This window comes from Penaeus monodon, chromosome 41, assembly GCF_015228065.2.
Source record: "Penaeus monodon isolate SGIC_2016 chromosome 41, NSTDA_Pmon_1, whole genome shotgun sequence".
Taxonomy (NCBI): Eukaryota; Metazoa; Arthropoda; class Malacostraca; order Decapoda; family Penaeidae; genus Penaeus; species Penaeus monodon.
The window spans coordinates 6,574,163-6,579,162 of record NC_051426.1 but is presented as its reverse complement, the minus strand read 5'-3'; the positions used below and the strand labels follow the sequence as shown (position 1 = coordinate 6,579,162).

At 36.8% G+C, this 5,000-nt stretch overlaps 1 protein-coding gene and 1 long non-coding RNA gene across 2 annotated transcripts in view; both read left to right on the top strand.

Annotated features, from left to right (window-relative positions):
- LOC119598512 (sphingosine-1-phosphate phosphatase 2-like) overlaps nucleotides 1-231 on the top strand; it is a 14,653-nt gene extending 14,422 nt beyond the window's left edge. Inside the window, exon 9 of the mRNA XM_037948140.1 lies at nucleotides 1-231. This exon is cut by the window's left edge and continues 759 nt beyond it. The gene's annotated coding sequence lies outside the window, so the exon portion shown is untranslated.
- Nucleotides 232-2,424: 2,193 nt separating this feature from the next.
- The window catches only part of LOC119598511, a 2,735-nt gene continuing 159 nt past the window's right edge, over nucleotides 2,425-5,000 (top strand). Inside the window, exons 1-2 of the long non-coding RNA XR_005230966.1 lie at nucleotides 2,425-3,419; nucleotides 3,452-5,000. The exon at nucleotides 3,452-5,000 is cut by the window's right edge and continues 159 nt beyond it. This is a non-coding gene — a long non-coding RNA (uncharacterized LOC119598511). The remainder of the gene's footprint in view (nucleotides 3,420-3,451) is intronic.

The window sequence follows — 5,000 nt, the reverse complement described above, 5'->3', positions numbered from 1 at the left end:
AGTAACAGACTGCCTCTTCCCAATCCACGAAAGGTTCACAGCGAGACTTCTATATCATGGAGAGTATGTTGTTGGGTGGAAGCAGTGTTATACAAACGTTCATTTATATTGCAATTTCTTGTTTATAGACGCACACGCACACACACACACACACACACACACACACACACACACACACACACACACACACACACACACACACACACACACACACACACACACACACACACACACACACACACACACACACACACACACACACACACACACACACACACACACACACACACACAGGTAATATATATATATATTTTTTTTCCTTTCGTTCTTTCTTTCTACTTTTTCCTATCTTTTTTCTAATCAAATGTACTCATGAAAAAGTCTCATTTTGGTTATCGCCTGTATGATTATTTTGAAAGAATTTCCAAGAGCCTGTTGAAGAATTATTCATAGCTAAGTAAGAATGAGGAACACACTTTGGTGGGAAATGAGTATAATCATAAGAAAATAGTTATATGTATATGTAGGTATTTTTATAAACGTTACCCTTTGTGAACTAACTTTTTTTTCTTCTTCTTCTTCTTTTTTTTTTGTGTGTGTGTGTGGTTTAGTGAGGATTACTTGCTCCACGTACTATACATAGCAACACCTGTGATTATTGTGATACATGTGTAATTTGTATGTTCCTCTCAGTGGCATTTCCATATACTTTCTCTCTCTCTCTCTCTCTCTCTCTCTCTCTCTCTCTCTCTCTCTCTCTCTCTCTCTCTCTCTCTCTTCTCTCTCTCTCTCTCTCTCTTCTCTCCTCTCTCTCTCTCTCTCTTTCTCTCTCTCTCTCTCTCTCTCTCTCTCTCTCTTCTTCTTTTTCTAGTCTCTCTCTCTATGTTCCCTTCCTCTCTCTCTCTCTTCTTCTTCTCTCTCTCTCTCTCTCTCTCTCTCTCTCTCTCTATCCCCTTCCTTCCTTTCCAGATAGTATAGTTTTTGTCTTGTTGTCGTTCTGTTTTAGATTAAGTTCTCTCTCCTCTTTATGTGTTTCACCAAAGTTTATCACTGGTTGGTTTATCATTGCTAGGGAGTGTTCAGGATTTTTATCTCTCTCTCTCTCTCTCTCTCTCTCTCTCTCTCTCTCTCTCTCTCTCTCTCTCTCTCTCTCTCTCTCTCTCTCTCTCTCTCTCTCTCTCAAATTATGTCTGAGTCTGTTGGACCTATTTATCCTTTTCGTCAGTTTGGGGTTAGATTTAAACTCCTTCCACCCCACCCCCACCCCCCACAACACCCATCCACCATTTCTTCACCTTTTTTTCCTTCTTGATCTTTTTCTCCTCTTCTTCTTCTTCTTCTTCTTCTTCTTCTTCTTTTTCCACTTCTTCCTCTTCCTCCTCTTCCTTTCTTCCTCCTTCTTTTCTTCCTATTTCCTTCCCTTTTTTCTTTGTTGCAAGGGGGGGGGGGTCACAGCCAGATAAACTAAAAGGCCAGATGCCAATTGCAATTATTGTTGATTGTGTTTGATAACAAATGTGTAATTAAACATATAATGATGGTGATAATAGTAACAATGAATAGATAAAGGAATAAATAGATTTATCCAAAATTTTACAAGGTTCCTAGATTATTGAAAATGTGTTTGAATATGTGTGTTCTTTACTGTTCTTTGGTTGTTGTGTGTGAGGCAGGCGGTTGAACTGTCTCGCAAGTGTTACTGTGTTTCGCTGAAAATGCATATGCAACTTAGGTTAGAGAGACATAAGTATATATATATATATGTGTTAGATTGAGATTTTTTTAGCACAAAGTAATAGGTGATTCTGGATAAGTCAGTGTTTTATAAACCAGAGGAAAGACACAATACTTAGATGGTTAACGTGTTTTTTTTTTTTCATTAATTTACTTTTGGAAATATGTGATGAGAAAAGAAAACGTATTTTGATATTGACTCTAGTGTAAGGGACATTGCATTAGGAATTAGAAGGATATTTTAGGAATCTCAATTTTACTGCTGTAAGGAACTGAACTGTGCTGGAGAGCATACCATTTTTTTTTTCTTTCTTTCTTTCTTTCTTTCTCCTCTTGTTCTTGCTTTTCCTCCTCTTTCTTCTGCTGCTTCTGCCTCCTCCTTTTCTTTGGATTGTTTCTTCTTTATCTTCTTCCTCTTCTCTTTCCTTTGTTTCCCATACTACTACTACTTTTCTTTCTCTCCTACTTCTGCTATGCCTTCTTCTTCTTCTTCTTCTCCTCCTCCTCCTCCTCCTCCTCCTCCTCCTCCTCCTCCTCCTCCTCCTCCTCCTCCTCCTCTCTCCTCCTCCTCCTCCTCCTCCTCCTCCTCCTCCTCCTCCTCCTCCTCCTCCTCCTCCTCCTCCCTCCTCCTCCTCCTCCAAGTTTTTCTTCTGCCTTTCTTTCTTTTTCTTCCTCTCCTTCTTCTTCTTCTACTACTTTTGTTACTGCTACTTCTCCTACAACGTTTTCTTCTTCTTCTACCTTCATCATCTTCATCTTTTTCTTTTACTTTTCTTTATTTTTCTTCTATCTTCTTTCCTTCTTCCTTTCCCTCTTCCCACTCATTCCCATTTCCTTCTCCTTCTCCTCCTTTGTCTCCCTCTCTACATCTTCTCCGTCTCTTTCCTTTGTCTCTCTTTTATTCCCCTTCCTTATGTAAGGTTATGAGGAATCGTCAGCTTCCAGAACAGAGATTATTCACTAGTCATTATATCTTTTGTGATTGACATTCCCAAAATGAAGTATTTTCACTCTTTTTAGCAATTTCTCAGTCTTTGGAATGTTTTTTTTTTTTTTTTTTTTTTTTTTTTTTTTTTTGTCGTTTATTCATTTTTATGCCATTTTGTTTACATTGTGCCAGGAGGTGTAAGGTGGCATGTGCCATTTTCGCGTGAAGTTTGTTAAAATGGGTATCGGTGAAATTAAGCGAGTTTTTTGATGGCTTACTAGTCTAGTGATTGTGCTTTATTGTAAGTTGTAGTCTTTGATGTCAAGTTTATTTTGTTCTTGGTGTCAAAATAGATTTTATTTCTCTCTCTCTCTCTCTCTCTCTCTCTCTCTCTCTCTCTCTCTCTCTCTCTCTCTCTCTCTCTCTCTCTCCTCTCTCTCTCTCTCTCTCTCTCTCTGTTTTTCTTCAATATGTATTTTTGGTTTTGTTCTTGGATGTCAAGTTTTTTTCTTGATGTCAAGATAAGTTTTGAGATTTTTTCTTGCATTGAAGTTGCATTTAGAGTTTTATTCTTTAGTATGTCATGTTGATTTCAATTATTGGTCTTTTTGAATTTGTTCTCTGATGTCCGGGTAGATTTCAGATTTCGTTCTCTGGTGTCAAGTCAGATTTCAGACTTTGTTCTTTGATGTCAAGTCAGATTTCAGACTTTGTTCTTTGATGTCAGGTTAGAATTCAGACTGTTCTTTGATGTCAGGTTAGAATTGAGACTTTGTTCTTTGATGTCAGGTTAGAATTCAGACTTTGTTAGAATTCAAATTTTGTTCTTTGATATAGATTTTCTCTAATTTCAAATTAAGTTCCAGATTTTGTTTATGGGAAAGAATGTCAGGTTATATATAAGGAACAAAGACCAAAGTTTTAGAACTGAATCGAGGTTCTAAAAAGTGATAAGTAGAGGTTTAATCCTGTGTGCAGTGTCCATTCTGTGCATGTTGAGGTATCTGTGTTGAATGCAATTGCAAAAAATTATGCCTTCTGATCACTTCCCATTCTGAAAAAGGCGTTGGAACTGAACGTTTACTTATGCGCACTTAATGGATATGTATGTGCACGTGTGGATCTGTATGTATACTTAATGTGCACATGTGGATTTATATGTATACTTATGTACACACATGGATCAGTGTGTATACTTATGCACACTTGTGGATCTATATGTATATTTAGGTACACACATGGATCTACATACACACTTCCCTGTTCTTTCTTTTTCTTTTCTTTTCTTTTCTCTTTCCTTCTCCCTCTTTCTCATCTAGCTTTTTTTTCCTCCTGCCTCTTTCTCCCTCTCCATTTTCCTCACCTCCCTCTCCTATGTTTTTCTTTCTCTTTTTTTCCTTTTCTTACTTCATCCAGTGTGTGCCTTGTTCTTTTGCTTCAGAATGTGAACAATAGTGAACAAGATGAAAGTGATTCATACCATTTAGAAACGACTACAATTTTTATTCATATTCTTGTCTGATTTGCCTTTTTTCCTTGCAGTCAAGTGATATAAAACTAGATTTATATATAGAGAGAGACATTGTTACAAACAAATAAACCCACTGATGCTAGGGATAGAATACATGACCCTGCCCACACTGAATTTCGTTTTTTAATTAAAAGTACACATAGATGATTCCATTAGTAGTCACCTGTTTACTCTTTTCTTTGATTTTTGGAAATATTTTACTTGACTCAATAACCACGGGTTTACGTAATGTTCCCTGTATTTTTTTTGTGAATTTTGTTGTATACAGATGGCTCCACAAGTGCTCAGCCAGCAAGGGGTCTAGCAGTATGTCCTACTGACTGGTCCTGATTTCCCCATTCCTTGAATTGGTGGGAAAATGTGATCTTCTTTCAGATACTACTGCTATTGATACTGTTATTATTATTATTGATATTATGATGATTAAGTTGTTATTAAAATCTTTGTAATATTAAAAACAATGAAATAACACAAAAGGTACTTTCCAAAAAATCAATGAAAAGGGTAAAGAAGTGAGATAGGTAGAACTAGTAACTGACTCCCTGGTGACTAAGCACTTTTAGAGCCATCTATGTGTACAGACAGTAAATGAACTTATATTACAGTAGGCATGGCATGTTATCTTGCCGTCTGTGCTGATTGGGTTAATTTCATATTGCTATTAGTTTTGTTAATAGTACTGTTATAATTATAATGTCAGTAAGAGTAATAGCATCATCAATATTAATGGCGTTAGAAAGAAATATTTTAAAATACCACAGAAATGAAGGGAAGGGGGAAAGCAGGCGAGGTCGTGTAGACTACTAT